The sequence below is a fragment of the Antechinus flavipes genome, chromosome 2 (assembly GCF_016432865.1).
Source record: "Antechinus flavipes isolate AdamAnt ecotype Samford, QLD, Australia chromosome 2, AdamAnt_v2, whole genome shotgun sequence".
NCBI lineage: Eukaryota > Metazoa > Chordata > Mammalia > Dasyuromorphia > Dasyuridae > Antechinus > Antechinus flavipes.
In genome coordinates, this window is record NC_067399.1 from 254,129,641 (window position 1) to 254,148,422 (window position 18,782).

The window sequence follows — 18,782 nt, forward strand, 5'->3', positions numbered from 1 at the left end:
ACTTTTTGTGATGAAAAAGAACTTGAATCAAAGTAGATAACCATTATTTATGGCTAAATAATTCATGCTGTACAAATGTTAAGAAATGACTATAAAGAATGAACGTGAAGCATGGAAAGACATCAATTTATGGAAAGTAAAATAAACAGTCAGAAAAAAGCATATATTCAATGACTACATTTACCTTATCATAAATGCAAAGAACCATCACCACAGACAAATGTTATATATTTATGAAGAAACATGCATGCTCCCAAAGAAGATATGAAAAAATACTCCCCTCTTTTGAAAAGATAAAGAGGGTGACTAGAGTCCATGGATAAATACTGCCTATCACATTTTTCTAGATCCCTCTCTCCTATCCTTTTTATAATTTTAAATTCTTTGTTATAAGTGATGGCTCTTTGGAAGAGGCAGGATATAGGGGAAACTTGGCTATATCAAAACAAGAGAAATGATAAATATTTTTTTAAATGATTTGTGCTCAGCCAGAAATCTTGCTATCTATAACAGAAAGGTCTCATATAAAAACCAATATATAAAACATGCACTTTCACAGTAGCAAAGACATGGGTTGTTATTAGTTAAGGAAAAAACTTAACAAATTTTGGTACCCGAACATAGTTTTGCTTTTCTCTGAGAAAAGGCTAGTGTGAGAAATCCAAAATTTATGTACTGAGACTAAACGAAGTGTGCTTATTCAAAGAAATAGTATATATAATAACAACAATATAAACAGAAAATAAAACAAAAGCGAATAGTATATAATAGTAACTACGAAGATGGTTTCTAAAAAAGAATGTCTCCTTTCTTCTTTAATAGGAGAGGTGGTAGATTAAAATGTAGAAAGCTGCTTATGCTATCAAATGTGGTCAATGTTATTGCCTGGTTTTACTGAACTGATTGATTCTTCTCCAGTCCCCCTTTTCTCCCACACATATATGTATATCATTTTTGTAACAAAAGAACTGTCAGAAACAAAAGTGAATACTATGTAATAATAATTATAAAGATAGGCTCTATAAAAGAATATCTTTGTCCTTTCTTCTTTCATAGGAGAGGTAGCAGACCACAGATGTAGAAAACTGCATGTTATCAGATGGGGTCAATGTAATTGACTGGGTTTACTGAACTGATGGGATTCTTCTCCAGTCCTTTTTCCCTCATATATATCCATGTCACTTTTGTAACAAAAAGACTGTGGGGAAATGGTCTAGTCAGAAATGAATATGATGCAAAATAAATAAATAAAAAGTGTCAAGAAAAGTTAATTTTTAAAAGAGAATGATTATGTCAATTTAAGATGACTTCTGAAAATTACCTAGCATCCAAAAATTAATAAATTTGTTTATAGTCAATTAAAATATTTCTATTACTCAACAAGTCTGCTCCTAATTGGAAATGTGCATTTAATTCTAAATGAAACTGTACCAAAAGTATTTATACAACCTTTGATGAATAAATAAGCCAAAGTTTATATTTAAGATTAAACCATTAAAATTGAAATAATGCATTTATTATATTTAAAAAGTTTAAACAATTTGCAGATACATGATTAAGATATTAAGAAGAGTCCAAATAAACAGACTAAAACAAGGATGAAGAGTAGGTCAATCAGGAACTATGAATACACAAAAATGGACTCCATCTTGTAAGATCTTGACACCACAGGTAAACATTTAAAGCCATTTTCCAAATTCTACTCTGCTGACAGATCTGTTGTGGAGTCCTTTTCAAGAGTACCACGACATCACGGAGGTGAAACTACGACAATCAAGTGAGTTGGATTTAAGTGAAGGTGGGCTGTGCAAAGTAATCAAGCCTCACTTTCTCCTCCAGAGCCAAGTAAATTCTGTGACAAGACACTGATAGAAACTGCCCAGGATTCAGTGGGAGATTTTAAAATTTAGGACTTTAAAAAGTCTCTGATTGAGGCATCCAACATTTTGGTGATTAAGGCTAGATCAAGAATTAAAGGCAAAATTATGGACTCTTTTACTAGTTCCTCCCCCCACTCACCCTCAAGGAAAAATCCAATTGAAATCAATTAGTCCCTCAGAATTTCTGGTCAAAAACAAAAGCAACTATTTATATTCATTCTGAATCAATCAGGACCCAAACAAGGAACAATTGAGTACTAGGCCAATCAACTCAACAAGAACCAGAATGATCTGGGTTTACATTAAAGTCCTAAAGAATAATGGTAAACAATTGCCATTTGTCATTCTCTAAGAGAACATTAACAGCAAGGAGGTGATTACCAAGAATTGATTTAAATGAGGTGGACTGTGTAAAGTTAATTATAAAATCTAACTACTAAACCCCCAAGATAACCTTGGGAGGTTTCAATGATCTGCAGACAAAGGATCTGAAAGAAAAAGCTCTTCTAATTCAGGATTTGAGTAATCTCCTTCTCTCTTCCCCCATCTCCCCTTCCCCACCCCACCCAAGAGAGGAACTTCAGTCTTTCAGAATGTTTATATAATGAACTGAGTGGCCAGGTCAGGTACTGTCTTTTTCAGTAAGTGATCCTGTGTGTTAGAGGAAGGGAAGAGTTTCAGAGATGGCCATCTTATGGCAACAGCCTTGTAAAAGTCTACACTAGTTGAGGGTACAGTACAATATTAGCATTTTTAAAAAAACTACCTTTGGATTACTGGGAATGATGAGAATGAATCATGTATGAAAATCTTATTTACAAGCCTGCTTTCTATATTCGACCTCTGATATATTTTTTTCTCTTTAATTTCTTTACTGATAATTTCACTTAAGTCCATTTTCATGTGTTAATCAAGTAGACACTTCATGGTCTCTATAATAAGTTTGTTTAAACCCAAGCTTATCTACCTTTAATTCAACACATTCTGGAATCACTTTTCTAATTTTACTATCAGAAAAACAATTTAAAAGGTGTTAGAGAATACATGTTATATTGCAAACAAGTGATCTATCCTTAATACTGATTCCCTTCCACAATCAAGAAAAATTAATGGTCTATAAGAAAACCCTCCATCAAGGTGACAAAAGATCAGACTAGCCATGTGCAAATGAGCCTCCTGTTATAGTTAAACGCATTAAAGCTTGTTACCTTGATGTAATATTTCAAGTAAACATTGAGGAAATTCTTCTTGGTAAACTCCTGAAATGGATGCTGCTCCTCCTGACTACTATGAGTCAGGAAAAAAAGAAAAGAAAAAAAAAAAAAAAAACTGGAGAGGAGAAAAAGGAAGCACTATCAGACAGAGAGAGAAGGATTATAGCAATATCAGAATTTTTCAAATGTTTTCCCCGGCTTTTAACAAGTTAAGGTTTAGTTCAAAGCAAATTTTATTTGAATTTAGAAATTGTTTCTCAAACTATAGATTTTTTTTTTCCACAAAAATTTTAGAGTGGTTAACAATACAAAGTCTCCTTTTCACCATATTTACTATTTGTTTCTTTTACTAACATACAGGACACAGGAAAGAGAATAAAGTCTACTTTTCCTCTATCAGATTTTTGGCCAGCTATTATCTTCCGATTGTGCTCTCTGCCTTCCAAAAGTGAAGTATTCTACTCCCAACTTACTGTCACAAAAACTGTGTAAGATGAACAAAAAGTTGTCTTTCCTTAAATTGTACGTAACTTAAAAGTCAGTTATGTAAATTCTTTACATGTGAAAAGTCTTCAAGAACACCCAATCATATCATATATTTATCAATGGTAATTAAATACTTTAATACTTATGCTTATGACTGAATACAGCACAATTTACAAGCTATAAAATTTTACTCTCCCCATTCACAGTTCAAGACAATTAGTACTTGCTTATCAGCTAGTGATAATATTTTAGCTACATTATTGCAATTAAACAAATTACAAGTTAGTTAACACCTTGCTTTTAATTTAGCCTGCCATTTAAAAGGTAAGTCTACTAAAACAGATTTGAACCTTGGAATATACTTTCATCCTGACCATCTCCCAATTACAAAATTTCCAAGAAAAATAATTAATAAACAACAATTCTGTAAAACTCCCTCTTCTTAGCTAACAATAACTAACATTTATTATGTAGCTACTAAGTACCAAGTACTTTGTTCAGTGCTGGAATGAAAAAAGAAATCCTCTTTCTTCCCACTCCCCCAGCCCCCCACTCCAATCCTACCTTTTAAGAGCTTATATTCTATGTGGGGAAATGACACTGTACATGTTATTTCAAGGTCCACTGAAAGGTCTCCGGGTATTACGGAAACATTATTCAAAGTACTGGATAAAGATTTAAATCGTAGAAAGTCAGTTATTTCTTTCACAATCAAAACCACCTTAATTATGATTTGGTAAGTTTCATCTATACATATATAATCATAAAAGTACAATGTAAACTTTTTGCAGTCCAAGACTTATCTTGGTGCCTGGAAGGCACTGTGGGTATTTAATAAATATATGAATTTTTAAATGCCATGTTTACTAATCTGTACTTCTGCCTACCAAAGGATACATAAAAAGTCAGTACAAACAAATTTAGGCAGTTTGAAAAATTTTTTTTGTTGTTGCTATTTTTCCAAAAGCCACTAGAAACATGCAATAAAGAAATACTTTGTTAACGTTATAAAATAAACATAGGCCTATTGTGATAAAGGATAAACACACCTTTCACGTGTTTTTCTTTTAGTACTTTCATGTGCTCATACTGATATCTGAATTAAATTAACTAATTCTACAGGGTTAGAGTTTTGCTTTAGCTCATGTATCATCCCAATAACATATAATAAATGCTAACTTTAACTGCATAGGGCTAAAGAGTGAAGTGACTTATCCATAATAAAAATTACTATATTCTAGCTGCAATAACTAACAAAGAATAAAGTATTATATACTGCAATTCTATTAGAATTTGGATGTCTGTGTAACTAGTTCCCAAATCTCTTCCATGGAGTTTTTAGTAGGTCACATTCATTCCCAATTCTGCCTCGTGAGTCATCCTGTCAAACTTATCCAAATCCAACCCCATTTTCTCCACAGATGCCTTTTGGGTCACTCCAGCCAACACTGATGTTTGTTTCATAAACTCCTGTAATAGCACATCTGATATGAGCCATTCATTCCTTACGGCACTTATAGCAGCCTTGCACTTTTTCCTATTACCTTCTAATTTCATCTAAATTCATGTCCACAAATAGAACATGTTCAGGAACATTGAATGGTTCTGACTCCAATGAATACTTGATTTGCAATTTTTAGCAAATATGTACATGACATGCAGCTACAACTTATAGTAGGCACTTAACTACTGACTGCAAATAAGGAAAGTATCACTTCAAAAAAAGCAACAATGAAGTAGTTTACTAATGCATCAGAAGCTAGTTTCTAACTATGCTTCTTAACATTTATTTATATTCTTGGGGGCTTACCTTATCTCTAAAATTAGAGTTCACCTTGCTAGATTTTTAGGGTTCCTTCCATCTTTAACATGCCAAGATTCTGTTTCCATAATGTGAATGACTAAATCACCTTTCCTAGAAGAACTTGTCTGTGCTGGGGGGAAAAGTCAGCGTGTTCAGTTAATGAACTCTTGACTCCTACATTTTAGTACAAATAATTTCAAAATGGAAAATTCTGTGAATGTATTCCACACAATTATGACATGCCATTATGTTTAAAGCTCACTCATAATATTTACTTTTCAAATATAAAAGTGATGAAAAAGTTGGGAGGTCCTACTATGTGCTAATACCATATGCATTTTGGACTGTAGCCAAGGTGTTCAGATCTATTTACAAGTAAGGGATTGTAGAGAAAAACCAAGGAGTTTGTACAAAATTGCAAGTTTTTATATGTCCACAAATAGAACATGTTCAGGCCTCTAGAAAAAAATCACAACAGGAGAGATCTGAAAGGATAGGTGACTTAGATATTATTATATTAGGTCAAAATAATTAAATAGCACATTGTATTAAAAACAAAGTCTTGACACAAGGACATCAGGGATAAAGAATTCTTCCAACACCACAAATTAATATTAAAATTCTAGACAAATCTTATAAACAATTTTATTCCTAGCCTTCCTAATCAAAAGTAATTCCAAAGCATGGGGATATTATAATACAGAAGGCAATAAAAGGAAAATTTTTTTTAAAAATCAACTAAGATCAAATAAAGGCAGAAGCAGGTATTGAATTTTTATGAGATTAAATTGAAAAGACTATTAAAAGTTAACTATCTCTACCCTAAATCCTGAAGGCAAGTAATTAAAATTCAGCCTCCATTTATTTTTAAAGTAATTATGATCATATACAGACATTGCTTGCTTCTTGAGTAAGAAAATGATTTTCATAGATATCAATTACATAGGTTTACATTGTCATCTGCACAGCTGATGGGAGTTAAAAAATATTGTATTTATCCCACACAATCTGCAAGACAATTTAAAACATGGAAGATAGCAGCAATGTAAGCTTTAAATAAAAGTCCTGGGAAACTATAAATAACTACGAACATTCATTTTTTACTAAAAAGTAGTTTTCCAAGCTCCTCTCCCCCACTAAATTCATGTATATCCAGAGGCTAAATTAACAAACAAGTTTTCACCATCTAGCTAAGAAATGCAGCAATAATGCCGTGATTTTTATTAGCAATGCACATGTATTTTAGATTTAGTCTAAAAGTCTTATTATAAACATGAGATGGAATGTGTCCGGTAAATTTTAGAGATTAAAAAAAAATGTACAACAGCCCCATAAAATTATCATAAAGCGCTATTCATGGCCATTATAAATTACTAGGCTCCCAAAATTTTAGAGCAATTCTACAGACCCACAAAAAGAAACGTTATGGGATTAAGATTCTATTTGCTTTGGACAATTCTGTAAAATGGCAATTAAAACAAAACTTGCCTGCAAGATTATTTTGCACGTAACTACAAGGTAACAAATTCTTTGAAATAAGTTAAAAAAAAAAAAAACAATTAAGATGTGCTATAGTGGATGCTTGCTCCATTGAAGCTCAAGCTTTTCAAGTCTCTCCTCGAAAGATCAGAGGACAAACTATTTTATAATTCATGTGCATTTCCAGACAGCCCAAGGGTGCTGTCGATCAAAGTAGTTGCTCAGTAAATATTTGAGAGGAAAATCCTCAGTGGGGTTACAACTTCAATTGATTATACAAAAATTGAGTTACCCCGTCAAAAAGTGAGAGGTTTGTATATTGGACAACTGGACACTAATTTCCAAATTCTAACCATCAGTAGCTACCTAGTTGGTTAAGGATTACTTTAACCAGCCCCCCACCCACTCACCCCCAATCCCACGCACAAACAAATGAATGAATCCAGGAGAAAAGCTCGGGCAGAGGGTGGGTGGGTGCGGCTCAGAAATTTAGGACGTCGGAGGCTGGGGCTTCCCGAGAAGCTGCCGCTCCGTACAGATCAAATCCCATTACTAGGTATAACCATGTTATTTTAAAGCCAGATGCAGTCATGGAAGGAAGAAGCCTGGAGAAAAGGAAACGCTGGGAGAAGGTAGGAGGAGAAAGAAGGGCGCGGGGGGAGGGGGGAAGCCGAGCTGAGAGAGCCCGGGCGGACATGGCAGCCCTACGTTAGGGGCGTGGAGTGGGGAATGTATCCGACTCCCGCCAATCCTCTAGGGGCCCAAGCCCAGGCAAGAAGGGGGCGCCCCACGGCCGCTACCCAGCCCGAAAACAGGCGGCGGCCGCCATTTTCTCCGCGGGACCCGAGCTGGATGTTTGAGGCGAGTCCCGCGCAAGCCCCTGCTATGAAGGGACCGATGAAGCCAAGTCCTTCGCTTCCCTCCTTCCCTTTGTGCCGGCCACATAAGGCGAGGGCTGGGGCCCTCCTCCCGGAGGCCCCGGGGTCGTGACTTACCGGCGGGCCTCAAGGCCTTCCAGGTCTCGCAGCCATTTCCTACCGAATGCAGCTAGTGGGCAGGGGGGGGGAGGGGGGAGTCTGGGGCGGCTGCCTGCGACGCCGCCCAACGAGGCGCGACGGCAAGAAGGGTAGTGGCGCCGAGGCGTGCGCTCCGGGAGCCATTGGGAAACGGAAGCACGGCGACCCCTGCCGTGGAGGAGGAGCTACTGCAGACGCCGTGAACCGCGCCCCAAGTTGGACCGGAAACAAGCGCGAACCCCAAATCGGAAATTTCGGATTTTGGACCTCGAAGTGCAGGATCCAGTGGAATGTAGGAGGATCTAATATTCAGTAATGAATTGCACATTTAGTCTCTTGTACTTGATGATTTCCAGTTTCCAAATATCCCCAGACTAGCTCCAGTAACTCTTTCCTAGATTATTATTACTAAAATCCTGCTTGGCATGCAGCTTCCTGGCCCACGATGTTGATTCCTGGACCCTGCTACATTAATGCACATTTCCCGTTAGCTTTAAATGATTTTCATCAAACAGTGCCTAATTAACTTTTTTATACGTTGGACTTCTAGTTGGCCTGTTCCCACCTTAGAATCATACCTAATAGCACAGGTTTAGAAATTAAAGAGACTTAACAGGCAAAAAGGAGCAGTGATTAAAGTGTAAGGAAGTCATCTTCTGTAGTCCAAATCTAGCCTCAGACACTAACTATGGGACCTTGGGCAAATTATTTAACCCTGCTTGCCTCAGTTTCCTCATGAGCTGGAGAAGGAAATGGCAAACCATTGCAGGTATCTTTGACAAGAAAACCTCAAATGGGGTTATGAAGAGACAGACAGGGCTAAAAAATAAAGTCCAACTCGTTTTACCAACGGGGTACCTCAAAGGCCCAAAGTGACAACATCTAATGTCTCCATTTGAATTGTAGTCCTCGAAGTTCTAAAGATGCAAACAAAATTAAGAAAAAGAATTGGAAACTATTACTGGGGTAAGTAATCTAAGGAACATTTTTAAAAATACATTCCACCCACTGGTAAGGATCATGCAAATTAAATCACTCAGTGGCAGAATACACTTAATATAAAGTACTGAGAGTGGAAGGCAGCCAGGAAGTGAATTCATTTTAACTTCGAAGAATCCATTTTCATTCATATAGCTTATTTAGTCATCAGCAAATATTCTCAAAAGGGTGAAAATGTTTAGTTAAAGTCTGAGGAATACAATTGCTGAATAAACTAACAACTTTGGTATAGCTTATATCTGTTTTGTGTTTGAGGTAGGGAGAGGGAAGGCCAAAAGTTTGAAACTCCAAATTTTTAAAAAGTGAATATTAGAAAAAAAAACAACCCTCCCACCCATCCCAAAACTCCAACAATAAAGAAAAACCAAAAACTTAGTATCGTGGACTTCAGCGATGATTTCTTCTAAGCTTCTTTCCCCAACTTTGTTATGTAGAATCAGGGATACATACGAAGAATGTCTACTAGATAAAATCTGGTGCCATCCACACATAAATAACTCAATATAATTCAAGTAGGCATTTAAAAGTAAATGATTAAAAAAAAAAAAGTAAATGATTTTGTCTGGGGGAAAGCAATGGAGCCAATAGTTCCTCTGCATTAATTAGCCATTCAAATTTTGCTAGCAGAGTCAAAACTTCATTTAAAAAACAATGGATTATTCCAAAGGCCCCAAAGTAGGTATAAAAAAAAAAATAGAGGTAGAGAGCTTTAAATGCATATTAAAAGGAATCCTGGGTGAGAATATTTTCCAGCCCTAAGCTCCAGTTTTTCCCAGATTTTACTCCTCCCACCAGGAGTGTGTCTTAGCTACAATTTAATTCTCCCACACCCCTCCTACCCTAGGAAAAGGTCTCAGAAAAATTACAAAGCTATAATTAATGGCTATAGTTTAATTTTAACAGCTAAAGTGTATTTGGCCAAGGAAAAAAATTAAAGACAATACAACAAAGATGGTCCAAAGGGACGAATCATTTTTCTGCAATGATTCCCAGAGTATTGAGACATTTTCAAGATTAAATCAAACTAATTTTTATCAATATTTTTACTAAACATACCCATGTTAAATATGCACAGATTAGATATATATCATGCAAAATATGAAGCGAGGGACATTAAAAATGTAGTCCGCATGATTGCGTGAGAGTTATAAGGGACGCTGGGAAACCCAGATAGCAAGTTTTCTGTAGTGGCATCTGAAAGGTGTGTACATTTATTACAAATACAAAGTCCAAGTGTCCTTTATCCAGAGTCTTTTAAATGAAAAGAATAATTAGCAACATTTCAAAGTAGCAGTAGAATATGTCTTAAAAAGTCCAGCTGTTCTAAACAAGCCCTTTGCAGAAGCCATTGTAATGTCACAAGCCGTATGCAGATTCTAAAAGAAAAGTACTGTCAGGGAAATAAAGATGAACTAGGCAACAAAATACCCGTTTTATAAATTTCGATTAATTACTAGCATCTCATCAAGAAAAAAAAATAAACGCCTATGTTATTTTTGTTTAATTGCCAGCATCTCAGGACGTCAAGGGAAAATAGAGGTTTGGTTTTGGGGCTCTTCGAACGGCTATATAAACACCGGCTAATGTGTTTCCAGGAGACTTCCCTCCCCAAATCAAGGAACACATCAAATTCTTAAAAGTAGCTTTCTTCACATTTGGATTAGTTCTGCAAGGCAAGAAAGTTCGAGATTGAATCGCATCTCCTTCAGACTAATCCAATGATCCTTTTTGCGCAATTCTGATTATTACTTTCGCTCCCTTCCAATCGCCCAAAAAATAAAAATTAAGCTACATCAAAAGCGGAGGGAAGGGACTCTGTAGACTGGGTGCTTGCTTGACTCCCAATTCGGGGAGCTTGCTGGAGAGGCCCTATGAAACAAGTCAGAACGGGTGAATCCCTCCATGATTTCAACTTCCTTTCTCTGGGGCCCCCTCCTTTCCTCCACCCCTGACCGTTTAAAATAATTTTTGTGAGAGAGAAGGGTTTTTAAAACTTTTAAAATTCTTCCTGCTGTCCTTCTGGGGAGCATAGCTTTTTACCTGTAATATCCTTTCAGGTATTGTGTTGCAAAGGCTTTTCCTTCTCCCGATTCTAAAGCGGCTTCTGTCCAGCAGCAGTGGAGGCTGAAGAAGCTACGGTGGCGGAAGCAGAAGCAGCGGCGGCCGAGGCCAAAGTCGCTACTCCTCCCAATACGACGCCTTTCCAGGAAACGCCATCTTTTGTGGGCGTGGCCTCACCGCTCAAACCTATCACATTTTACCGAGGAATTAAAGTAAAAGCCTTAATTTTCTAGGGAACCATGACTGAATGAGGAAGATGCAATAGGGGAAACAAAAAAAAAAAAAAGAAAAGAAAAGAAAATCAAGTGGCCAATAAAGAAAGTTGGTGGTTGTGTCTGGGTGCTCTACTTTCCTGTCCGTTCCATAAACTCAATGCTTATAAAAGAATGATTTCTACAACACTCTTAGAATGAAAGCCTTACCTAACCAAATCTTGATAGTAGTATTTAGGTAGGCACGCAGTCAATAAGCACTTGTAGTTCAGCCGTGTCTGACTTTCCTGACCCCATTTGGGGTTTTCTTGACAAAGATACTGGAATAGTTTGCCATGTCCTGCTCTTGCTCATTTTAGTTGCACACTAGGCTAAAGAAACTAAGGCAGGTTTGGGGTTACATAAGTTGCCCAGAATCACACTGCTAGTAAATGTCTAAGGTCGAAATTTGAACTCAGGTCTTCAAGACTCCGGTCCCGAGATTTATTCACTTAGTCACCTACCTGCCCACAATAAGTACTTGGAGCCTAATATATCGCAAGGACTGTGCTAAGCCTCGGAAATACAAAGATTAAAGCCAGTTCCTGTCCTTGGAAAAACTTCCTAAAGGGGGAAATAACTTGCAAACAACTACATAAAATAAATGTGTGTGTGATGAGCACGGGGATTAAGTGGAATTTGGGAAAAGGTTCCCTGTAGAAGGTAGTTTGTTTATTAGTCCTTCATCAATGAACTTGGACTCTGTAAATGGAAAGGAGTAAAGTCCACTTCTGTTGACTGGAATTCACAAGAACTGTGGGGGAAGAATTTCGCAATACCTGCCAATCGAAAAGACTGGTTTTTGATAAGGTGGAGAATATTCATATGCCACTAATTAGAAAGGAGGAATATGAAGATTTCACAGAAATTTGCAAAGCCTTGCATGCACAGACAGATGTAAAGAGAAATAAAGCTAAGAGAACAATCTATGTCATGATCATGATAATATACAGGAAACATTGAAAAACATCAGAACTAAAGTTAGTATAGTGATTTCGGATGATAAATATTCCTCCCTCTTTGTTTTTTTTTTTTTTTTTTTTTTTTTAGCAGAGGTGATCTATAGTTGCAAAATTTAGACATGCTTTGTCAAATAAGGTACATGTTATAGGTTACTTTGCTTATACTTTTGTTTCAAAAAAGTAGGGTGGGAGAAGTTGGAAGACATTGGGAAGTGGCCAGTTTTTTTAAAAGCATCAATAAAATATTTTTTTTAAAGACAGTCAAGAAATCCTATAGAACCAAATACTGTAATTAACTCCTTCAATGATTAAACACAATTTTTCATTGTGTAAGAAAGTTAATTTTTTCAGGATACAAAATGACAAGTATCCCTGATACTATCTCGTATATCGTAATGTGATACGAGAAAAAATACAGGTAGAGCAGGAAAAAGAAATTTGAGGAGAGATGACTTTTAGCTGGGGGTAGAATACTTTTCATGGAATAGGTATGGGGTAGCACTTCCAAAAAGAGAAGGGTTTCAACAAGAGATTTAGAGGGAGTATATTCCTTCTAGTAAGGTACTGTGAAAGGAATGATATGAAGAGGTGGAACATCTAGTGTAACAATTTGGCTAGAACAGAATAGGATAAAGAGTAATAATGGCAGATGGCAGAGGGCTTTAAATGGCAGCCTAAGGCTTTTGTGTTTTATCCTATAGGTTATAAGGACTTATTGAAAGTTGTTATTTTATAGGTTAGGATAATTAAAGAACATACTGGAAAGGAGACTAGAGGTAAAGAAACCAAGTAGCTTTGCAAGAGACTATTGCAGACATTGCAATAGTCTGAGAGATATATAATAAGGACCAGAACTAAGGCAAAGGTCAGCATAACACTGTACTCTTGAATTTTAGATATATTCTACCAAAAAGACAGTCCTTCTTCCCATGTGTGCCCTAAATGGTATTCTACATCAGCTAGTGATAGTATCTACATCTTCAGGAGAGACTCATTTGTGAGAATGGAATGTTGGGATAAGGCTAACCTGGGGTTCACTCGGATTATATGTAAAATGAGGTCTATATTATATAACCTCTAAAGTCCTTTCCGGCTCTAAATTTCTGATACTATAACTTTGGAACAACTTTCTTTTGCTAATTCCAATAATGAGAGTAGGTTCTACATGTTAAAGTTTTGTCTCCAAGGATCAGCCATTTATATCTCAGTGATATAACAAGTGATGTCCTGTTGTTTGGGCTGTTCTGATTTTGGAGTGTTGACAGCCTACATATATGCTCAAAGCTCACCTGAAATTTCCTTGAAAAATTCTCTGATCTCTTTAGTCAGAAGTTCATAGGTTCTTAGGATTTAGAGTCAAGTAATTTTATAGACTTTCTAGTCCAATCCTTTCATTCTATAAATGAGGATGCTGAATCCCAAAAAGGGAAAATGACTTGTTCAGCTTCTTGGGATATTAAGAAGCAGATCTAGGATTTAAATTCAGGTTCTCGGACAACAGAGGTGGGTGGTCCAATGTTAACAGTGTCCTGGTTCTGAAAGCAGGGCAAACAGGTTCAAATTCTCAAACTACCATTTGCTAGCTGTGTGACTTTGAGAATGTTACTTTTCTTTTCATGAGGACAAAGGGAGAGTGGAACCAGATGACCTGTGAGGTCTTCTCCCACTCTGTATCTATGATCATAGATGATAGACTCAGAGTTGTTTTTTTTTTTCACTCTACCATATATTTTTCCTGATGCCTACTGGTTACAATCTCTTCAAACCTCAAAGTACATTGTTTTGTACTTCTCTAATGAATTTGTCACATTTTTGTTTATTATAGCTAGCTGTACATGTAATATACTCCAATAAGACAGTGAAAACAGGGTCCAAAAAAATATTTGTACAACTAATCTCAGAGTTGTTTTGAGGAATGCGTGTTATAATTCTTAAAGTATCATGGCTGCTATTATTTTATTAAAATAAATTTTATTGAAATTTTCCTCAACAACTACAAGTATTCAAATATTAAAACAGTAACAAAAGAAAAAAATTCTTGCTCTTTGGGTATTTTCTGTTTAAAAAACTAAGAAATGGTATGTATAAATTAGCTGATTCCTACTTTTCAATCCAAAAGATGCATATTTTAATGTAGTGGCAATTATATTCTCTTTGTTTTCATGATCCTTTTTGACCATTTGTGTAGATACAATGGATACATACATAGCTATCATTATTTTCTTATCTTTAATTACAAAGTTATCAATGTTTACTATTTTTTGTTTTCCTTTCCTTCGTTCTTCATATATTCTTTATATAATTTCATATCTTTTCCTGAAAACTTCATATTTACAATGATATATTCAAAGTAGAAAGGGCCCCTAGATACTGTTTCTTATGGTTCAATAATATTTCATTACATTTTTATTCCATAATTTAAGTCCTTCCTTAATGTCCACTTAAATTTGTTTTTAGTGGTTCTGTGAAGTTTCACACAAATAGGTATTTTGATTATAGGGACCAATGTACCAGTTTTCTGGAGGGAAGCTATCAAAAGCATAAAATTAAATCTCAGACCTTATTAATAAAAAAGAGGGAAATAGAGAGGTTCATAACTACAAGAACATCAATAACTATCTGCCTATCTACTCTCCCATCTATTAAAGAATTTTTATTAATATCTATAGATGAATTGAGGGGTGTCTTTAATGATTATCCTGTAAGGAACAACAGGGCTTTTAAAAGCAATATTCATCAATGGATCACATTTTTACCACTTTACAGTTAATCATATGATGTGACCATTGTGTTTGCCTGCACAATTTAAACTTATTTTATTTTTTTAAAAAAGTATTTGATTTCCTAAGATATGTGATCTCTTAGAAACTGTCTTCTATTTATACATCAAAACCATTTAAAATTCCTTGGAATAAATGACAATAGAAAAAACTCTATTCAATGACCCTATCATGATAAACATCGAAAGCAGCATAAAAAGATATACATTTTTGGCAGCTAGGTGGGGCAGTAGATAGAGCGCCAGCCCTGAAGTCAGGAGGACCTGAGTTCAAATTTGATCTCAGACACTTAACATTTCCTAGCTGTATGACCCTGGGTAAGTCACTTAATCCCAATTGCCTCAGCAAAAAAAAATACACACACACACACACACACACACACAAACACGTCAAAGGTATTTGCTGCTATGATGGAGGAAATTCAGGGCAGAGTCTAGGTCAAAGATGGATTCCCTATGGATGATAAGGTCTTCCAGATACTCCTATTTATAGATAGCCTTATGATGATCTGCATCAAGTACCAGAATACTGCAGTATTACCTAGAATAGCTTTATGATCACTTAAAGGAATTTGGATTGTCCATCCATACAAGATAGACTACTTGGATGAAGAATATCTATTGGCTAGATTTCAACTTGCATTTCAATTGACAATCTTATTTATCAGTGTGTTTATCTGGGGCATGCTATAAAAAGGAACCATGAGTGGGTCCCAGGGATGAAAATATGAGGATGTAGGCTGGTTTATTTTTGGGAAATTACAAAGCTCTTTTACTGACCTTAAGCTTCCTATCAAGCTTGACCCATGACTGATATAACAAAGCATTGTCTGGAGTCAGGAAAATTTGAATTCAAGTCCAAATTCAGACACTTACTATCTTTTCTTGGGAAAGTAACTTGAGTTTCCTCAAATTATAATTGGAGATAATAATAGCACCTACCTCACAAGATTATTTTAAAGATCAAATATTTGGGAAAAAACAAATAGTACAATGCATGGAACATAGGTGTTATTTAAAGCTTTTTTCCTTTTTCTCCCTTCCAATGAAAGAAAAGACCCATCTTTTCAAGACTAACATATTAACAATGTTACTATATTGCAAACATATGGAATATAACTGTTTAAAAAGAAATGAGTACCATGTTTTATATATAAGATCACTTAGTAAATATAATGATGTAATCAAAATGATCAAAGGAAAAGGATCCATATTTACAAAGCCATTTATAGTCACACATTTTAAGATAGCAAAGATATAGAAAAAAGAGGGTAAAAATAGCTGAACAAAAAATGGTATATGAAAGATAATGAACTGAGTGTGATTGTCATGGTAAAGGGAACTTCTAGATAAAGAACACCTCTTTATTGATGCAGATTGTGATCTTCTCTGCTAGAAGAACTGCTTACAACACTAAGTTAAATAATTTGTCCAAGGTTACTTAAGTAAGAAACTGTGTTAAAGCTGGAGCTAGAAAACAGGTATTTCTAAAAGAAGTCAGTCCTCTAATCATAATGTTTCATTATTTCTCAAAATATGAATTTAATAGAATATATTATTGCTGCCAAGAATTTACAAAAGATATGGCTTCTGAGAAACTAACTGATACAAAGTGAAATAAACTGAAGCAGAACAATTTATATAGTAACCATATTTAAAAAGGAAAAATTATGAACCTTAAGAACTCTGATCAATTAAATTACCAACCACAACTATAGAAGCCAGAAGATGAAGCATAGCACCCAATGTTGGACAGAGATGACAAATACTAGATGCATAATAACATGTATTTTTGACCAGGGACATTGTATAGCATTGTTTTCCTTAAGAATGCTTACTTGTCAAAAGGCTGTTTTTAATAGGGGGAGAGTGAATGGGAAGTGATGGTAAAAAGAGAAAAATGAGATTAGAGCCATTTAAAAAACACATAGAAGTGTCAATAAGAAATTTTTTATTTGTTATATGAATACTAAGATGAAAGAAAGGTGCAGGAGGTTAGGTTAAGAAGGCCTTTATTGCAAAATAATTTTGTATTTAATCTTGAAGATATAGGAACCCATTAAAGCTTAATGAGTTGGGCGTAGAGGGATGATTATCTCTCTCACATTAATAACAAATTATTCAATCAAAACCAAGTTTCCCACCTTTACAACTTCCTTATTCAGAAATCAAACAGAAATCTTTTTAAAGATTTACCCAGATCAAGATCTAATTAGGCAATAAAAATTCTAAATTTAGGCTAATAGGTGAATTCCTGCTAATTGTGTGTTTACTCAGGTCTTCACAAAAATAGAATCTCCTTGTCAGACAAGTGATATGGAAATTGATAAGTCTCTTTGACCTAGATTTTAGGTGATCCAAATTATGTGCCTCAAGACCCTCTTTGTACTATAGCCCAGCCTCCCACTGGAATATTCATTTTCTCACTGTTAATCAGAGTTGATTGCTACTCTCAAGAACATTTACTTTTCCAAGAGTATATTAACTATGTACTTATCACTATGAAGTGTCTTTGATATAAGAGAGACAGCCAAATATCAGTCCTCTTATTAATAAACATGCTGGCATTAATCATAAAAATTATAGAAATTATCTCTCTTGAATCTTTTAAACCTCCCTATGTAATTTGGTTGGACCTATGCTTTAGGAAAATCATTTTGGTAGCTGAATGGAGCATGAACTAAAGTGGGAAAATATCTGTGGCAGGCAGATCCACTGCCAGGTTATTGCAGTAGACTACACTTAAAGAGATGAGGGTGGCAGTTTTTGGAGAGAAGGAGCAATGTCTGAAAGATGTTATTATAAAGGTGAAATAAACAGTCCTTGGCAACAGACTGGGTATAGAAAGTGAGGAGTCAAGAATAATACCTAGTTTGTTAACCTATATGTACTCTATAAAGCAACCAATAAAGCATTAAGCTCCTTCCATGTTTTTGCCACTGTACTAGGTCTGTAACAGAGGAAGCTCGATGTAGGCATACAAAATAGTAGATGGATTGGTCAAGAAAGGCTGCATAGAAATATTACTTGAGGTGAGCTTTGATAGGAGCCATGACATTCCAAGTAGCAGAGAGGGAATGTAAAGAGAACCTACTCTAGGCATGGGAGGTTGACAATGCAAAGCCAAGAGATGGGAATGTCTTTGGGAACAGTAGCTAGGACATTTGATTGGATGGTATGAAAGGGAGTAATATAGGTTTTAATGAGAAACCCTAATTTAGACCGGGAGTAAAAGATGGTGTCAAGGAATTGTATTGCAAGAATACAAAACAGGCTAGTTAAGAAGGAGGCAGGAATGCATGAAAACTCAGTGTTCCATTAATGCTTTTTCATTCTCAGGAAGAGAAAGGGAGGAGGGGGAACATTCATGAACCCTCCCTCTGGAAGTTTTCTGGGAAGATATGGACAAGACTCACACAGACTGGACAGATATGGATGCATTTCAACCCACGTTATTGTAGTTAAGAGCTTTTGAGTATTTAAGAGACAAACACTCTACAGAGGATACAAAGAAACATCATATCCAACCATCTAGATGTTTTCGTTTTCAAGGGGGTTAGGGGAGAAAGAGAAGTAAAAGTTTTAAATAGATACAAAATGTTTGCAAAGCAAATACATGGTAATTTAGGAGAATTGGCACTAACTACTGGGAGGGGTTAGAGAAAGAGGAAGGAGAAGGGAAGGTCGGGTTAGGCCTTACACCGGTAGTATTTTAAATAGCGTTAGAAAGAAGCTTCTGGCCAAAAGTTCAACCAATCTCTGTGCTGTGAAGAAAAATGAAACTATCCTTTCCCCAACCTCCCCCGCCAAAAAAGGGGAGGAGAAGGAAATGATTATTTACTAGGATGTAA

General features: G+C 35.7%; 1 protein-coding gene across 2 annotated transcripts in view; it reads right to left on the reverse strand.

Moving 5' to 3' along the window:
* The window catches only part of DIDO1 (death inducer-obliterator 1), a 59,014-nt gene extending 47,999 nt beyond the window's left edge, over positions 1-11,015 (reverse strand). The window contains exon 1 of one of the 2 annotated variants that reach the window (XM_051976724.1): positions 10,919-11,015. The gene's annotated coding sequence lies outside the window, so the exon portion shown is untranslated. Of the gene's footprint in view, positions 1-7,858; positions 7,947-10,918 lie in introns of those variants that run through there. The other variant, XM_051976725.1, reaches the window with a different exon arrangement.
* Positions 11,016-18,782: the final 7,767 nt, after the last annotated feature.